This window comes from Castanea sativa, chromosome 3 (assembly GCF_040712315.1).
Source record: "Castanea sativa cultivar Marrone di Chiusa Pesio chromosome 3, ASM4071231v1".
Classification (NCBI taxonomy): Eukaryota; Viridiplantae; Streptophyta; class Magnoliopsida; order Fagales; family Fagaceae; genus Castanea; species Castanea sativa.
The window spans coordinates 32,553,863-32,574,682 of NC_134015.1; the positions used below are offsets into that span (position 1 = coordinate 32,553,863).

Genomic DNA, 20,820 nt, shown 5'->3' on the forward strand with positions numbered 1-20,820 from the left:
TTTCAAAAAATCTTCACAGTTCCTACTTCCTAGAGGTCAGGATTAATTTCTTCGGTCAAATTCAAACTTTTATCTCCTTGTTTTCTTTTGTTCTACTAATTTTTACAATAGCTGAGTATCCAATGAGTTTGAAATTGACATAGAATTATACAAATGATAAATATAGTTTCTATTACAAAAGAAATTTTTTTACAACAATTTCTTAGATAACAACCACTTTATGTGAGGTTTAATACATATAATAATTCTTGTAAAGTCTCTCACCCGAACTTATCTAATACTCCATTCCAATGACTCCTCAATGCAATCCAAAAAATTTGTGCGTACGTGAACCTAAGAGAGATAAAAGAATTAGGGTTAAACCAAGTATTTTAAAAAAAATAATAATCAACAAACCAAAGTTAGAATTTAACTCTATCATGGACTCTTTAAAATCTAATCATCGCATCATCAACTATTTAAATAAATAACTAAATAACAATGATGGTAAAAAAATTTAGAATCTAGTTCATGATAGGTTTTAAACCCATACTCTACAAATCTAGATTTTTTTTTTCTCAAATATTTAATATGCTCAGAGGAACCCAGTGTTTAAAGTTGTCATCTTTATTCCATTTTTTTTAAGCGAATATTTAATAAATGCATTCATTAACCAAAGTTACCAAATAAAAAACGAATATTTAATGAATTATATTTTGATTTTATTAAAAAAAATAATGATAACTTCTTCTATTTTTTTTTTGGTAGTGGGTAGAGATTGTTATTTCAACCGGGGGAGTTTTTTTTTTTTTTTAATTTTTATGAACGTGGGGAGTGTTTTGGTGGACTGGGGGTGTTTTTATTTTTATTTTTTTATAGAATTTTTTTTTCAATAAAAACGTGGGTAGATATTAGATAGTGTGTGTTTTTTTTTTATTAGGTTTTTTTTTTTTTTTTTTACTTGAATTTCTGAAGGTTTTGCAGGGAAGATGTTTTTTTTTTTACTATTGGGGTCCGGGGAAGTGTTTGTATTTGTGACTTGTGAGAAGTTAAGTGGGCAGATAATTGATAAAGTGTCATTTGAACGTGGGGAGTTTTTTTTTTGGTTGATGAGAGTGTTTTGGTGTACTGGGGGGTTTCTTTTTTTTTTTTTTATAGAACTTTTTTTTTTCAATAGGAACATGGGTAGATATACAATGATGGTAAAAAAAAAATTCTTAAAAAGAAAAAAAATACAAAGAAGGAAAAAAAAAAGTGAGGAAATAGAAGATAAAGATTTATTAGAATTTAACTCTATCATGGACTCTTTAAAATCTAATCACCACATCATCAACTATTTAAATAAATAATTAAATAAAAAAAATTTAACGCCAAAAACATATACAATGATGGTAAAAAAAAATTTCTTAAAAAGAAAAAAAAAATACGAAGAAGGAAAAAAAAAAGTGAGGAAATAGAAGACAGCCCTGTAGCATAAAAAAATACAAACACTTGTTGGGGAAGCTGAAAATTAAAAAACAACGAAGAAGGAAAAAAAATACAAACCTGAAAATTTGTTGGTTGAATGCATCTTTTGTAGCATAAGACAGCCCTGTCTTTAGATCATAGTACCTACAACATAAAATGAAAATTCATTAAGAAGTATAGTGGTAGAGTATATGAAGGAACCATTCATTTCAAAATTATATTTAAAAAAAAAAAGAGTTAACGTGATACATATAAAAAAAAAAAAGTAGAGCTCAAAGAAAGTCAATCATGAACTCTTTAAAATCTAATCACCATATCATCAACTATTTAAATAAATAACTAAATAACAATGATGGTAAAAAAAAAAAACTAAAAACTTTAATGCCAAAAACATATACAATGAAGGTAAAAAAAAAAAAAAAAGTGAGAAACCTGGCACTTGCTTACTTAAGTGCCCTTTCACTAATTAACCTTATGTGAAAAAAGGATATAAATTCCCTCCTACACAGCACCAAATTTATATATCCTAAACAGATATACCAAAAAGCCACTTTTTCAAGAAGGATGGCTACAGGGCAATTTAATTACGTATTAAAAAGTGGCTTTTTAATATATCCATCTTAAACCTGACATCTATTTCTCTTTCACTTCTTTTTTTGTAAAAAAAAAAATCTTACAAAGGAAAAAAAAACGTAGAAGGAAAAAAAGAAGAAGTGAGGAAGTTAATCATAACCCAAAGAAAAGAAACAAAGAGAAGTTGTAAAAGATTTTTAATATATCCATCTTAAACCGGACATCTATTTCTCTTTCACTTCTTTTTTTGTAAAAAAAAATCTTACAAAGGAAAAAAAAACGTAGAAGGAAAAAAAGAAGAAGTGAGGAAGTTAATCATAAACCAAAGAAAAGAAACAAAGAGAACTTGTAAAAGATAAAACCTGTAAATTTGTTGGAGTCTCTGACAATAAATGTCTTTAATTTGAAGAAAAAGAAAGGAGGATGTAGAGTTAAACTAAATGTCTTCAATCTGAAGAAGAATGAGAGATAGAAAGTGAGATAGAAACTGTAAAGCGTACGTGAGTTTGTGGGTTTGAAAGTGTAGGAGTTTTAATTTACATATTTATCCTCGTTAGTTGAAAACTTATAAATGGATATGATGAGGATATTTTAGGCATTTAAAATGTGGAATCCAAATAGGTGCAGCCCTTTAAATAATAGTATAGATAAAATATAATATAACCATGGCCAAGAAACTCATCTATTCCTGAACATGTTAAAACAAATATAATATACAATAATCAAAAGACAATCTGCCTGTATATTCATAACAATCACAAAAAAAACCAATTAGTTCTAAAAGTTCTTAATGGTTACTAACCAAGGAAATCTTCGAAGCAGTGCAAATTTCCAAAGCAAATCATCGTCGCAAACGGATATCATACACAAGAGCCAAACCGAAATCATAATACCATGCATAATTCACAAATCCTCTCACAGAATCAGACGCAAGCACCAGCGATTGATTCAAATGATTTAAAACACGCGCAAAATTTTTTCCAATTGTCACAAAATAAATACAATTTTGGCCATTCATTATATTTATTGGTTAGGGTTAAAGATGAGTATAGTTTGATTAATAAATCATAGAATGAGAGAAGGGATCTAAAGTATAGAGGGAGGGAAGAAAAGAACATATTAGAAATAGAGAGAGAATGTTGGGGGAAACAATGGGAAGAGTTTAAAAATAGAGTCAAAAACTTTGCGAGAGAATGTTGGGGAAACGATGGGAAGAGTTTAAAAACAGAGTAAAAAACTTTGCCGGCAGTGCTTTTTGAGAAAGATCGGTCTGACCACGGTAAAAGTCGTGTACCAAAAATTGCAAAAAACTAATACTGAAACGAAGTACCAAGAAAAAAAAACAGTTCCTTTAATAAGCCCAGCGAAAAGGTGCAATTTTTCAGCGTTTTTAAATGTAAATGTGGAAGAAATTTATGTAGACATGTGGCGTAATGAGGAGTGGTCAACAAAAAGTCAAACGTTTCAGCTATTAATTATTACTAGTCGCTAATCTGTGCAATGCACGGAAAAGTTGCTAAAAATGAGATCAACTCCAATATATATATATATATATATATATATATATATATATATATATATATATATATATATTTTGTATTGTATCATACATAAAATCGTTGGATCTAAAGCAAGTTACAAACTGTCCAGCTTTACAATTAGAATCATTTGCAAGTTAGACTACAAAATTGGGTAAAAGAATCAATTGCATGTTACAAACTGTCCAGCTTTTTATTGGTGGTAGAATCAATTGCATGTTCGAATTTGGTCTCAATAAATCAAGTGAAATCCTTCATCTAGATATTCTAGTATCAAGATAGATGATATGTTTTTTATAGGTAAGAATTAAGATAAATAACAATTACATATGTACACATAACTCCAAAAAAATAAAATCATTTATTGAAGAAGCTCAAAAATGTAATTTTGCCAAACAAAACATCACATATAATGCATAAGCACATGTCTACATGACTATTGAATCATTCAAGTGTAGCAACATTAGAAGCAACCTTTAGGCTTCTTTCCTATTTCAAGTGTCTCCTAAATAAAGTCATTTTTCCTTCTCAGTTCTTTTCATCATTCTACAACATAAAAATCACAGTCAACATGTATACATCTCATAAAATCCGTAAGCCTTTTTCCTTTTTTTATAAGGAAAAAAATTCCTTCAACCTTCTTAGTTTGACTATAGAGAAATCAAAGTGAATAAAAAACTTTTTTTTTTAAATTAATAATTTAAAACTAAAAGGTCAAAGTTTATTTCTTTACGGTGTTTCACATAGAGTAGATACAAAACCATGTTTTTAATAAGAGTTCAAGCTAATTTCAAAACACAAACAGGTCCAGTTTAATATAATGCATCAAGAACCGTTGAGAATGAAACTACTATATACTTCAAATAATTGGAAACTTGTAAATGCATAACCTCAGTCATGATTAGAAAGACATTATCATGAATGAGCTCTAAAGTATAAACTACCAAATAAAATTGAGTGGCATCATTTTAGGATAATAAACTATACTGCATTAATTTTTTTTTTTTTTTTTTTTACTTAAAAAACATTCCATTGACAAATTGAAAGTACTCAAATAAAACTTTCATCAACAAATTCAGAACTATTGATTCAGAATGTAACTATAATCATTCATGTTGACTTTTAAAAGTTCTACAAAATGACAATGTTACAATAGCAAACAAAGAAGCAATGTCACCATGATACCCTCAACTATATAGATTTTTGTCCATTTGCATAGTCCATTATGTGATTGTTTTGTCATTGTACCAGCCATCATTAACAGTTTAACACACACACACACACTCACACACACACACACACATATATATATATAGTGAAACTAATAGTAGCCAATTAATAAAACAGCTATATAAAGATGCTTGAATCCCAAACATACTAAATAAAAACCCACAATTATTCATAATTTGATTCATACAATTTTTCAGTAACAAACAAAAAAATCATTATTATTATGAGAATGAAGATAGCCTCACCTTGCATAATTAGCTAACATTACAACAACCCTATTTAGATTGGCTGGAATGAAATTTAATTTCCACTAATGAAATCCTAGCAACAGAGTAGAAAATATTAAAATAGCGGCAACTAAAAGTTTGTAGCTATGAAATTTGGAGTTAGAAGATTGCATAGCAAAGATCACTTGCTAAACTCTGTTTCAAAAAATAACATAAAAAATGCCAACATTAAGATCAAATCAGGACACAACTAATAGCCCTAATTGTTTTAAAAGGACCTGCAATTATTTGCACAAAGCTACCCTTTATAACAATTCCTAAACCAACAACTTCAGTATTTTTCAAAAAATGAACAGCCCAGTATACTTTAAATCATATAGCATGTGGTGGATTCCATCTACTCATACCCGGCACTGGTAATAAATTAGTTTTGCAATCTAATTGTGATAGCCACCACTATGGCGGTAGAATGTTATAAGTTATGGGGAAACAGGGACCTTTTTTTCTAGTAATAATATCTCTCTATTTTTCCCCCCACAAACTACAAACACTACCCTTTAAACAAATAATGCATATCAAATAAAATCTATCTAAGCCATAATATACAGTTAATAGAAGCATTCAACTTTTATATTTGATAATCAAAATCATAATTTTGTTATCACATAACCAAAAAAAAAAAAATAGAATTGATTATAGATTATATCTTAGCACTTTGCCGAACACTTTGGGTAATGGGGTTGCCTCTTTTCTCTTCTCATGCAATGAAGAACAATTACAGCCTACTGGTTTCTGTTATTCATTTCAAACATTCCACCATCAAAAATATATCTTGTAAAAAAAAAAAAAAACAGAATAGGGTCTCTAAAAATTAGAAGAAGAGAGACAAAGGCAAACTTGGTAAGGCCAACCAAATAAAGTGTGAGACTAAATCAAAACCTTAGTTAAAACCGAATCTAACCTAATTAGGTAAATCAAAACCAGCCAACCAAAATACGCAAAACTAAATATTATTAAACGCCCAAATTTTATTTTTAAAAAAACCTGAAGACATTCGGGGGTCTGACACTGGCAGGAGGTTGGACAATAATTTGGCTGTGCAAAGGCTTGAATCAACCACAAAGCGAATTAGTGAAAGGCCAGAGGGAGTTCTGCATTTAATGAGACTGAGGAGAAAGAAGAGGATTTGTCAAACAATAGTCGGTGAGATTGAGTAATGAGCCCTAAACGTGCTTATATTATGTATTGTGCGGCAATTCTGCAATCCAATGAAAGAATAAAAGAAATTACAATGAGGTGTAAAAATCACATGCCCAAACCTAAGCCTAAACCAAAACTAATTCAGATAAAAAAAAATTAAGAAAAAAAAATTTACCGACAACTGTGTCGAACCGGAAGATGGAGGGAGACCGGTCTGATAGTGAAGATGGCTTCCTTAGATCTCTCTCTCCAATTGTCTCTGCATCTTATCAAATTTCTCTCTATGTCTTATGGATGCTCTCTAATCTTGATTGATATATGTACGTTTATATCTCTCCGGCAGTTTTTTTTTTTTTTTGGTTCTAATATATAACTTATCCCAACCGGTTAGGAGATAGTGAAACCTAATAGGCAAAACCGAAAGATACAATTGTTTTGTTCAGTGTTTTTAAAAGGAAACGTGTCGTACATTTGGCCAAACGAAGAGACATAATGTTTCGGTGTTTTTTAATATAACGTGTCAGTAATTTATGCAGCCATGTGGCGCAATGAGGCGCGGTCAACAAAAAGTCAGATGTTTCGGCTATTAATTATTATATAGATATAGATTATATAGATATAGATTTATTTATGTAGCCATGTGGTGCAATAAAGAGCGGTTAACAAAACGTCAAAAGGTGCATATTGAATGAAAATGTGCTTATTAACTGAAAATGTGTCTATTGAAAAATAAAAAGTCACAACTGTTCAATGTTTTTAAATGTATACGTCGCATTAATTTATGTAGCCATGTGGCGCAATGAGTGGTCAACAAAAAGTCAAATATTTCGGCTATTAGTTATTATATAGATTATATAGATATAGATTTAAGGCGCAATCAACAAAAAGTCAAACGTTTCAACTATTAGTTATTATAGCATTTATCTTTTAGTTAAGGTTGTATTAGAGGGGTGGAGTTTTCCTTAATTGGATGTGTTTATGGTTAATATTTGCATACCTTTGTTTCAATGGAAATTAACATTTTACAAAATTGACCAAAATGACATTTTACACCGGTCAAAGTTTGCATCAAATTTTTCAACACAAAAAAAAATAATAATTTGAACAATTATTCTACATGAACTTTTCACTGAAGAGCCAATCTAGATTCAACTTCCACCTAAAGTGCGCAACAAACCATTTCCCAATTTTCAATTTCATTATTAGTTGTCTTAACTTCATATTGCTACTATACCAAACACCTCTTTAGATGCGTACTTAGAAGCGTAACATGCCATAAAAACCTCTTGCCTAATTGACATTTAGCCAGAAAAGCAAATAGCCCCAAAAAACATGCAACTACTTCACACTCTTGGCTTCAGTATTCTTGGAACCAAATGCTTACTAAACATCAGATTTTGTATATCAAATTGTTGCACACTTTGAATGCTCTTATTCATCTGTTAACAATTTCTACGATTACTTCAATAGGCCATTGAAAAAAAAAATTTATAGCAATAGTAACTAATAATGCTAGGTCTATCTTTTTCTGAAAGCTAACATAGTGATGTTTGAGGGAACATTTCAACTTAATGGGGTGCAAGCAGAATGCAAATCGAACTAAACTCTTAGGATAAACCACTGCTATAAAAAAATGTAGGTCCTCCCATTCCTTCTTGCAAGCCAAAAGTACGTGCAAGAGTTACAACGATTGCTCAATTCCATGAGAGTATTCCACCTGATGGTCTTGACCCAAGCATCCTCCTTCCATATCCCATCCCCTGCATGTTAAAATTTTTAAGAATGAAAATTGTCAATCACTGGTTTCAAGCAAAAGTCACATTTGTACAAAATATAAGCAACCTAACTTGCTTGAGGAAAGAAAGACCAACACCTCAGTAAAAAATTTCTGACTACAAATAGGCAGTTACTTCAATTTAGCCGGAAAAAAAATGCAAGTCTTCAACTCTTCCCAAACCCTAAAAGAAAATAAAAAGAATGAAAGAAAATGCTTATCAAAGCATTATACACAATAAAATATATGCTACTCTTTAAGGTTTTTTTTTTTAAACTTTAAATCTCATTTATCAAAAAGTAGAAGTGTTTTTTTAATCTCACCATTTTGTGAGTACCATCATCAATTGGAAATAACTAGAGCTTCAGCTTCATAAGAGTATATTGTTCTCAAGAAATTTTTTTTGCAAAAAGGAAGGCAAAGGAGGCAGAACTTTGCCAACAAAATCAGAATCCTTTTGGTTTGTAATTTAGATTGGAAACAAATCATGCCATCAAAAACTTTAGATGTCTAGAATTTAAATCCTTTTAGGAATATAGGAAAAAAAAAAATAGGTACCCTCCTAGAGCACCTAGGTCATGTTCAACCTCTTTATCCATAGCTACTTGTTAAAATTGCTCAGTTGCATTTAAAACCAAAGAAAACCCAACAAATGTAGCTTTTTTGCATTTATTATATGTATATGATGAGACAACACCAGCTAATATCTATTTTAATGACCTTCATGAAATATTAACTTTGTGAATTTGTGATATTGTAAACAACAAGATTAAAGATGGTTAGTCACTACGGTTCTTTTGTCAACCATAGTAACAGGGTACTAACTGCTTAGCCCCTCAGGGGTGAAAAGACCTTGGATTAAGCATCTCTTATGAATATATGCAGCCAATTACAGCAATTTAACCCAACAGAGCAAGTTGTTTAACAATTGTTTTTGCTAAAAATAAATAAGTTTCCTTTGAAACAAATAGAAGCTCATTTAGCAAATATTTGTTCCTGAGAAAATAGCAAGACGTAGATGTAATGGAAGATGTAGCCCACTTTATCAATGAAGAAAAGCCAAAAGAAATTGGTGCATACAAACGTGATTTTATCAAAATTTTCTAATAGCCATTAGTCATAACAGCATGCTAAATTCCTAAATGTTTCTAAAAGAAATTTCACTGAACATGTGGTATGAACAATAACTAAAAATAACGAACACTAAAGAGTGTAGGACTACCACAATACTATTAATGCCAACACCCTAAAATAGAACACCAAAACCTTCTCATAGCAAACTCGTAAATAATCTATATATATATATATATATATATATATATAACAAATTCAACCTGGTTAGAGAGCACTGATACATCTACTACCCAAACTCCAACAGAATTACGATAGTATGAGCAAGCCAAAAGTTTTCCGTCCTTAATGCATTGGTCACCAAGTGTTGACCATCCCATATCAACATCATCATGACAAATTAATGACACCCATGAGTAAACCTACAATTTCCAAGCATGGATGCGATGTTTAGGTACCGTCTTCATACAATTTCATTAAACTACATGACAATGACATTCCAAATCTTCAAACTATCTTCCAACCAGAAAATAGGGTCCTTCCATTCAGGATGAAAGGTGATTGCTTCTTTGATTAATAAATTTTATGTCGAATTTGTTTATATTGTTATTATTAATGAATTTCAATTCAACATATGTGGATATTTGTTTATATTGTTATTAATGAATTTTATCTTTTTTGTCAAATTTTTTATTTGCTTTCATATGTACCTGAGATTTTCTTTCTATCTTATTCTTTTGTTATGTTTAGAATTGATTTTCTTTTGAGTATTTGGGTTAGTCTCCATATTTATATTGACATTGTTTTCATGGGTTTGGTTTTTCGGTTGAAATGTCTACTAATTTTTTTTATATTGTATATGGCAAACGAAGCATCTCTATTTTTTTGGAGAAAAATCAAAGCTACAATCTATGTCTTCCAACCCAGTGAACGATAAATTTTTATTTGCTATGTTATATATAAATTTGTTGAATTTGAAGGGTTTTATTTGGTTTTGAAGTAGAACTTGGGGATTCTATAAATTTGGAAGTTTTAAGTCTTAGAGTTTTTGGTATTTGTGTCTCAGTAGGTTGATCTTAATTCTTCACTTTAAATGCTTTTTATTTGGATTCATGTGATTATTTCTTTTCTTAATTAAAGCTATGATTTTTGGTTGATTGATTATTTGTTTGAATTCAACATAAAAAATAATGGAATTAGGTGTTATAATTTTAATATTATTCCATGTTTTGAATTGTCTATATTGTTATTACTATGACTAAGTAGGATTGAGAAAAGCATAGAAGTTAAATATTTCTTCGTTTTTTTAAAAAAATACTAACTAGAAAAATGTCTATAATATGCATATTATTAACCCAATTTTCTATTTCTAAATTTTTGAGATTTTATTATAAATAATTTTTTCACGCATAAACAACATTCTACCATTGTCACATCAAAGTTGTGGCAAAAAATTTGTAAAATAATATGATCCTAAAACTACTCTTATGACTATGATGAGATAAATTTAAATTCTTTACTCATTGTTGGATTTGTTTTTTCACAGTCAATAGCTTTCCGTGCATTGCACGGGTTAGCAACTAGTCAATATATTCAATATATAAAACCGAAGCCTTTAATCTCTCCACAATTTTTCACATTAGCATTATTTAAATAAATATTATTATTATTAAAAGTGAAATTCATAATCCACCATGTAACATATATATACACGCATTGGTTTTCTTTGTTAAATTTATGGTAAAACCGTAAAACAGAGGGCGGAAAAAGTTGATCACCATCGCTTCATCCGGAATAGGATGTTTAGGCTACATAGAGTTCTAACCTAATTCTACCCTATGCTTAAAATCTCAACCATTCAAGTTCAAACAAATAGTTTTATATTACGCCACGCCCTTTACATTTTAAGACATACTAATTGATTTTTACAATAAATGGTTGAGATATTAAGAACTATGTAATTGAATTACATACAAACTCTAGAGAATCTTTAATCCTCCAATGCCATGCAGATATATTGTTGTGAAATTTTCTTAATGATTGGTTTTTGGAGAGCTTTATAAAAAAATAAAAAAATAAAAAAAAACTTCAAACTCTTTTATATTCTTGCGAGTGATTGAATTGTTGAGTTTGCACCCATGAATTCATCAAAGAAAGTTACACCCACGATGAAATACAATGAAGGGAGCAAAGTTGAGGTATTGAACAATAGGGTGGCTAAGCCAGTAGGTGCATGGTGTCTTTCTGAAATAACAAAGGTAGAAGATGAAAAAGGGCATTGGTTTACTGTCAAATACAGTAGTGAACTTTTTTTTAGTCTTATCTTCTTCTTCTATAAACTCAAACGATAGAACAATAAAATCTACACACCCAAATTCTGCCATCCACTCTAGCATTACCCAATGCCTAGGCCAATGTTTTTCTATCTATTTCTGCTAACCATATATTATTCTTTTTTCTTTTGTTTTTTTGATAATATTCTGCCAACCATTCAAATAACTTAAAAGCATTTATTTTACATTTTACTCTTAAAACTCAAATGACATTTTTTTTTGTGTGTGTAAAGAATTATTGTAGTTCTTAGCCTGTGTGGATCATATCATTTGAGTTTTGTGTTTCCCTTGGTTGAATTGTAATTCTATAAATAGAGCAAATAAAAAAAACTTATTTTTTTTTTTGTACACTCGCATGCAATGAATATATGAACAGGATGGCTTCAATTAGTTTGCCAGACAATGCCTTCCAACTCTTTTTCACATTGCTTCATTGAATTAACATCTTATGCTGGATGGTGTATGATAATTTGCAAAACTATAAGATGTTGAAACATAAGAAATTTGAGGATCTTTTGTTTTTGGTTTTGCATAGTAAAATCATGCAACTACAAAAGGCAAAACTCACACATACACTTCAAAAGTACTGCCTTAAATCAAATGTAGGCTGAGTTAGGTTGCTTAGATTTTTCTTCTCCAAAAAGGAAAAAGGGTGCTTAGATTTTGGGCCAATGTGATTTTTTTACTCGAAATCATTGGCAGAAACTTTTTCACTTAAAATTTTTCATATGCAGGTTTAAAGAAAAGAGATGAGACTCTAGGAGGATGCTTAGGTGAAGATATATTGAATATATTCATGCAATGAGGTTAATTTATATGTAATAATTTATAATAGAGAAATGCGGTTAAGTTATATGTACTATGAAGTTGTATAGATTCGTTTATGCAAAACTGAATGTAGCTTTTCCATAATGTTGTCCCATTGTCTTGAATTTTCTTTTAAAAAAATTGTCGTCTTTATTTTTATATTCTACTCTCTTTTTTCTTTTACTTTATTCTTGTTGGGCTAATTAGGCTAATATTGAAATTTGACTCCTTTAAGCTCATATTCTATGTTAATTAGAATTTAGAGGTGTGTGTTTAAAAAGCAGCCACACATTTGTTTTATTTATGTTATTGATAGGCCAAAAACGAATTGACCCCTTGTGATGGATTAAGTTGATTAATTAGCCAAGTTATTAATTAATCAAGTTAGCATGCAAAACACGTGGTAGCACAAACAAATTAGCAATTAAACTAAGTATGCAGTGGAAATTAAATGACACGGTGATTTATTTACGAATGGGAAAAACCTACACGGCAAAAACCCCACCGGGTGATTTTAAGGTCACCACTCCCGAAATTCCACTATTATCACAACAAGCGGTTACAAGCAAAGGAATCCCAAGTACCTTACCAACATACAGTTAAACTCTTACCCCAATACCCAACTGGACTTGTTCTGTAGTGACAATTTCTCCTTTCAATGTATGGCTCCCAAGTACGTGACTAACCAATTGCGTGGATCCCAGTACGCGACTTCAATCACCAACTAGAGAAGATTGTTGGCTGCAAAGTTCTTCAATTCATCCACACAATGAAGATCAAGAAGATGCTTGGTTATAAAACCTTACGGTGTAAAAACACAACAACTTCTTCACAAGAGAGATGAACTAGGGCAAGAACTTCGTCTCAAGTCACAATTTGCATGAACAAGGATTTCTCAATGTTTGTGCAACTTGCATCACTTTGACAGCCCTTAAAATAATCCTTTTATATGTCTAGGGTTAGTAGAAAAGAAGGCCCAAAGACACATCCACGGATTGGAATCAAAACAGAACTCAGAATCTGTTTTTCTTAAATCTCGATAGATAGAGGTATCAAGATGCTGTCGAGCAGCTGTTGAGCCACGGGGCTGGAACAACTCTTTAAACCTCGACACATGCTAGTTGTCGAACTTTAATGAACTTGCACTTTTTAGCTTGTTTCTTGGACAGACTTGATGACTTCAGCACTTGATCTTAAAACTCAGTTTCTTGAAGTATAAAACTCATCCTAATTCTACCCAATTACAAGTAAAGTGCGTTTTGTCAAAGGATTAGCCAATTACATAAATGAATGACATATGTTCTAAACAAGTGAAACACATATGTCCTAACAATCTCCCCCTTTGGCAATCCGTGACAAAACCACAACCAACAAATAAACATATGAGAGAAGTCATAAATCACTCAACTCATATTCACTTGTTGAATACAATAAAATCTATCCTAACACAAACTCTTGAAAAACTTTGTAAGAAGAGAGTTTATGACAAGTAGACTTTGACAACCTGTTTTTCTGAAACACTTTAAACAAAACTCATCAAGGCATCTTAGTGTCAAACAGAAATAATAGATTGCATACAAATAAAGAATCATGTGTATAAAGAGAGAAAAGAAACAACACATGTAGAGATAGGTGAAGAAACATACATCATCACATATATAAAAAATATAAGCACAATGTATGTAAAAATGGTCACAAGACCTAGGTACAAGAAGAAAATGTATATAAAGTAGAGAAAAGAAAAAAGATACAAACAATCCTCACTACATCCCTCAACACTCCCCCTATCAAAAATGTCCCTATACAAAAGCTCTCCCCCTAAGTATGACTACTTTCATAACCCAAAACTACTCCCCCTTTTTGTCACGAGTGACAAAGGATAGTGTGTCAAGTAAACATCTCATCGGTAGAGCTAGCATCTCCATCATCATCATCTGAAGTATCATCGTCATCACCATCATCATCCTCAGACACAGAAGCCACAGGAGGTGGTGGAGGAGAAACCTCAGGAGCAAAACCACCCATGGTCGCCTGTCACCGAGCAATGCGACCAACACGAACATTCACCTGATACAACTCTGTAGAGAGCGTATCTAGGTGAGCATCCATGCGCTGAAGCTGCGGCATGATGTCTCCTAATGACACATCGCTCGTAGAAGAGGAGGGAACGGATGATACACGAGCAGATCTAGATGGAGCGGAATGGGAGGAAGGAGCTGCTGAACCTGTCTGTCGCGACCTAAGCTACGCCTTACTACATTTTATGGTAGCGGCGTCTATGGCAACCATGACATGAAAAGGGTCAGAGATGGAAAAGTGGCGTAAAATCCTCGTGATAGCAGAAGGAAAGATGAGCTTATCACGGGTAGCCGTATCCTTATACACATCTATGATAGAAAAGATGAAATGTGAAGGAAAGTCAATGGTAAGATCCTCAAGAAGACACAACAGAAAATGAGCATGAGGCTCTGTGATAGAGTTGTAGTGAGAGAGAGGATACAAAACAAACGTCATCACCATGTTTAAGAAATGAGGACATTTAGCAAAAGGTCGACATGACGTAAACTGGTGCTCACCCCAATCAAAAGGGCGCTCACAGAAAGCGGTGATCATCTCATCTTTGGACACAGTCCGCAGACGCTCATAACCAGGGTAATCAGGATGTGCAACCCTCGGTATATGAAGCATATTGGATACCAATTCCGGTGTGACAACAATGCGCGTACCTTGAACGCGAGTGTGAAAGAGAGGTACTGAAGAATCGAATCCATGCATGTTGGAGTAAAACTCCTGGATAAGCACGGAAGGACATGTGACCGGGATGTCACACAGTGACTCCCATTACCATTTGTGAAAGACATCGAGAAGGTCAGTGTCGGCGAAGTCCGCCGGAACAACTTGGCGTTCCGAATGAACACCTCGTTTAGAAAAGTTCTCCGAGAAGTCCTGATGGGCTTTCTCATCACGAAACCGAACAGAAAGAGGAGTAGGATCAGAAGATGAGGAGGCCCTAGAACGAAGAGGGTTTTAGGTCAGAATAGACTTACGTTTTGGTGCCATAGACACTACTAACGTAAACAGAATGAGAAAGGAGGGGGAGAAAGAGACAATCAGAAAAGTCTCAAAACAATTCAAATATAACAAGTATATTGAAAAGAGAGAACGTATGCATGGGGAATGCATGAGCATGTGACATGCAATATAAAAACATCATGGGCTCAGCCCAATCCAATCCTACCAGCACACAAACAGTTCACACACATCTAAATGCATGAGAATACTGTGAAAATGCAAATGTGATGCAATGTATGTTGTTTTTAAGATCAAATCTACAAAACCCATGCCAAAAATTGCAACAACAACCAACCAATTTTGAAAAATCCTCAAAATTTTTCAAAAATCCCAAAACCTAGGTTTCAAAACATGAGATGCATGTAAATGAAGAAGATTAGAAGCTTACCAAGTGAGGAAAAGCTTGAAAAAGAATGAAGAAACCTTGTGTTGAGGTTTGGAGTAAGAGAGAGAGAGGTTTGGAAGGTGAACAGACAGTGCAATCGAGAGAGAGATCGAGAGAAATGAAGACCGGATCGCACAGAACCATTTAATAGTGGTTCAGTGAATCTCGACAGATACAAGTGTCGAGGTGTCGAGACATCTATCGAGGAAGGTATCGAGAAAAGCAACGACGATAGATAGAGCTATCGAGAAGGTGTCGAGGAACAAATCAAAGACACAAGAACAGAAGCTCGATCGATCCACCAGGTGTCGAGAAGCTATCGAGAGGTCAGGAGGTTTCTCGATCGATCCAGAAGGCGTCGAGAAGCTGTAGAGATTGTGATAAATAAAAAATAAAATAAAAGAAGCTCGACAGACAGCCAGGTATCGAGGAGTTATCGAGGAGGCGTCGAGCCAACTTTTCAAAACAGTTTTTGAGAAGAGAGAAACACAAACATGAATGCAATCACGCATGCAACTCAACCAATGATCCAATCAACATATTAGACTCTCAAAATCATCTTTCAACAACAATTTTAAGCACAGGGATCTCAAAATACACACTCACACACTAAACAAGTCTAACTGATTTTATATTTCAAAAACAAGTCAAGACAGTTTAGTGAGTATACATTAGCACATGTAAACCTTGTGATGGCCAAATCACATTGTACCTGCACATATATCAAAAGTAGCAAAGAATATTGCGTGTTGTGTGTGAAAACATCGCAAGAATGCATAAGTGTCTTAAAGTTATGACGATTTGAGATATGAGAAAATCACTTTAACTCACACACAATCATAACTGTTTGATGGGGACTATCACCTTTGAGGTACATCCTGTAACTCCCACATTTCCTAGAAAACACGCTTGAAATCATATTTAAAGCATTTTGTTCTTTTTGCTTTTATTTTCTTTGCATATTTTTTTTTTATTAAGCAAACCATGCATGGGTATATAAAGTAGAGAGAAGAAATACCCAATTATGTTAAGCTTTTGACATTACAATTTTGCTATGCCGAAGCATACAGATGTCATTAACATTGCACTTTTGCTATGCTAAAGCATACAGATGTCATATCATGATTGGCGGGCAACAGTGGTGAGATGGTTATTTATGCCTTTCTCTTAGGATTTTCTAGTCCTACCCATCAAAAAGAGTGATATGAGTGTTAAGTACAAGAGATCACTTAACTTTACTCATCACAAACAAAGAGCCACAAAGCTCACTTGCTTAGTTGTGCATAGGAATGCTCATCTAAGCTACAAGAGATACAAAGTTTAGAAAACTCTGTTTCAAATGCCATTTTAAGGTTCACAAGAACCGATGTACACAAACACACACTGTTTTTATATTTTTCTAAATTTTTCAATTTATTTATTTATTTTATTTTGAAAAACAAAATAAAGCAAAACTGAAACAAACAAACAAAAAACATGTTAAACAAAGCAAAGCAATGCATAAAAGAAAGATGCATATGCATGAAAGCAATAAAGGAAAAAAATGCAAATGCATGAAAGCATGATTCCAAAAGCAGATAAGAAATCAAGCAAAGAGAGTTCTACTGTAGATAGAAAGAATTAAAGCAGAGGAAAAACAGAAAAGACAATTAAGTCTTAGGATCCTTCCTCACCCACACAGCATAAGTTTTTGGCCATGAAGATGAAAAGGCACGTGTCCTAGTATGACTACTAAAGGACATAGAGAAATTAGAATTCCCCTGAAATTGAGTTAAAAAACTCAAAGCTTTTAATAACTCACCAAGAATAGGTACAAAGCCTTTAGACAAAGGATGATACCTATTGGACACTCGGTTATGAGGAAACAACTTGAAACAATTAGGCCGAGTGTGACCGGAAGCACCATAATGGTGACAAACATGAGTAGTTTTAGAGCTACTCGGCTTCCTAGAAGGAGGTCTAACCTTAAAGGTTGACAGAGACCTCAACTTCGGACAATTTGAAGTAATATGACCAACAATATGACAATGATGACAAGTGGGGACAAATTTAGAATTTTTATTCAACCTAGGAGGAGTTTTAGACATAGGTTTAGAAACTTCAGCGTTAACAGCAAATTGTTTATCTTTGTCTATCCTAGCAATATTAGCCTTCAACTCTTCATTATTCCTTTTAAATGGGGGAATATACAAATCTTTTTCTTTTGAGTTAGGCTTAACAACAAGTTTGGCACTAGTTAATTTTTCAACTTTAGTTTTAAATTCAACTAGTTGCTCTTCCAAACTCTTAATTTTGTCCACTTGAGATGAAATTTGATTTTTAAAATTCTTATTCAAATTATTGGCTTCATCCAATTTTGCAATCAAATCATCTTTTTCAAGCTTGACCTTTTTAAATTTAGCTTTTAATTTTGTAGAACATTCAAGAGATTTCATACAAAAATTATAAAGCTTGCAATAGGCATCATGAATATCATCATCATTCAATAAAAGATCATGTAAATCAAAACAATCAAGAGTTTCCATGACAACAAGGGTCAATGGATCACACAATAATGATTAAACCCTAATAAGAGTGTGCCTGCTCTGATACCACTTAATTTATATGTAATAATTTATAATAGAGAAATGCGGTTAAGTTATATGTACTATGAAGTTGTATAGATTCGTTTATGCAAAATTGAATGTACCTTTTCCATAATGTTGTCCCATTGTCTTGAATTTTCTTATAAAAAAATTGTCGTCTTTATTTTTATATTCTACTCACTTTTTTCTTTTACTTTATTCTTGCTGGGCTAATTAGGCTAATATTGAAATTTGATTCCTTTAAGCTCATATTCTATGTTAATTAGAATTTAGAGGTGCGTGTTTAAAAAGCAACCACACATTTGTTTTATTTATGTTATTGATAGGCCAAAAACGAATTGACCCCTTGTGATGGATTAAGTTGATTAATTAGCCAAGTTATTAATTAATCAAGTTAACATGCAAAACACGTGGTAGCACAAATAAATCACCAATTAAACTAAGTATGCAGTGAAAATTAAATGACACGGTGATTTGTTTACGAATGGGGAAAACCTACACGGCAAAAACCCCACCGGGTGATTTTAAGATCACCACTCCCAAAATTCCACTATTATCACAACAAGAGGTTACAAATAAAGGAATCCCAAGTACCTTACCAACATATAGTTGAACTCTTACCTCAATACCTAATTGGACTTGTTCTGTAGTGACAATTTCTCCTTTCAATGCACGACTCCCAAGTACATGACTAACCAATTGCGCGGATCCCAGTACGCGACTTCAATCACCAACTAAAGAAGATTGTTAGGAGTAAAGTTCTTCAATTCATCCACATGATGAAGATCAAGAAGATTCTTGGTTACAAAACCCTACGGTGCAAAGACACAGTAACTTCTCCACAAGAGAGATGAACTAGGGCAAGAACTATGTCTCAAGTCACAATTTTGCATGAACAAGGATTTCTCAATACTTGTGCAACTTGCATCACTTTGACGGCCCTTAAAATAATACTTTTATATGTCTAGGGTTAGTAGAAAAGAAGGCCCAAAGACACATCTACGGATTGGAATCAAAACAGAACTCAGAAACTATTTTTCTTAAATCTCAACAGATAGAGGTATCGAGATGCTGTCGAGCAGCTGTCGAGCCAAGGGGCTGGAACAGCTCTTTAAACCTCGACACATGCTAGCTGTCGAGTTTTAATGAACTTGCACTTTTCAGCTTGTTTCTTGGACAGACTTGATGACTTCAACACTTGATCTTGAAACTCAGTTTCTTGAAGTATAAAACTCATCCTAATTCTACCCAATTACAAGTAAAGTGCGTTTTGTCAAAAGATTAGCCAATTACATAAATGAATGACATATGTTCTAAACAAGTGAAACACATATGTCCTAATAGCTACTATAAATATATGTGATTTTAAATTTAACTATCTCGTGCATCGCATGGGTTAGCAACTAGTATATATATAAAACCAAAACCTCTGAAGCTCCCACAATTTTCCATGTCACCACTATTTTCTTTTTCTTTTTATTTTAGGTTTTATATTAAACTAAAAACTTGGGTCTTTCTTCATTAAGAAAAAGCACTTTCCATTTGTGTAGACAAACACAATCCCAAAGCAAAGCGAAGACTCAGAGACACAGTGAGAGAGAGAATCTGAAGCACTGAAAATAACCCATAAAGCATCACTAATAATATTTATTTATTTTATTTAAGTTTATTTTTTTAAGAGAACAACCCAACTATTCTGTATCCCTTCCAACTTCCTTCTAATGCAGAAGAACACCCTTAGAAGAACACCCTCTCTCTTTAAATCTCTAACCTTCCCCCAAATCCTTAACTTCTTGCATGCAATCTCTTCCATTTAAAAAAAAATCCCAACGCTAATGCAGAAAGAGACCTAATGCAAAAGCACTCCCCTCTCACTCTAAATCTCTAACCTTTATGGGCTATCACTACAAAAAACACATTCTATAGCTGCGTTTTTTGAAGCTGTGTTTTCAAAAAACCCAGCCCAAGCTTCACAGTGAACCGCGTTTTGGAAAAACGTAGCTCTAGCTCTGGACATTAGCCACGTTTACCAAATGTGGCTATAGAGTAGCTTTGAAGCTGCGTTTTTGTTGGTTCATGCTGTGTTTTTCTGGTAGGGCTGAAGCTGCATTTTAAAAATGCGGCTATAGACCAATCCTAGGAAATTTTTTTTTTTTCATCTTTAACAAAGCTGCATTTGATAAACGAAGCTTAAACATGTTAAGAGCTGCGTTTTATTCAACGTTGCTTAAACATGTATGAAGCTGCATTTATTAAACGCAGCTTAAACATGTATAGAGCTGCATTTTTTAACAACGCGGCTTAAACATGTACGAAGCTACGTTAAATAAAACGTAGGTCTAGGGCAAGCTATAAATACCAAAAAAAAAACCCTCATTGTGAAATATATATATATATATATATACTACAATTGAAAATAACCCTAACTCTCAGCTCACTCTCAACTACCTCTCGATCCCTAACTCGTCGTCGTGCTCTGTACCAAGCAGCTTGATCCCTAATCTTGCTGCCGTGGTCTCGCCACCGTGCTCAGTTCTCAGAAAACGCACTCTCTTCCTCTGTTCTCTAGAGTCAATGCT

General features: G+C 32.8%; 1 long non-coding RNA gene across 1 annotated transcript; it reads right to left on the minus strand.

The window, feature by feature from the left end:
- Window positions 1-268: 268 nt before the first annotated feature.
- On the minus strand, window positions 269-6,531 carry LOC142626764 (uncharacterized). The gene is made up of 4 exons (XR_012842657.1): window positions 6,390-6,531; window positions 6,059-6,272; window positions 1,525-1,590; window positions 269-333 (listed from the first exon to the last, which is right to left on the minus strand). It is a non-coding gene; the product is annotated as an uncharacterized LOC142626764 (long non-coding RNA).
- Window positions 6,532-20,820: the final 14,289 nt, after the last annotated feature.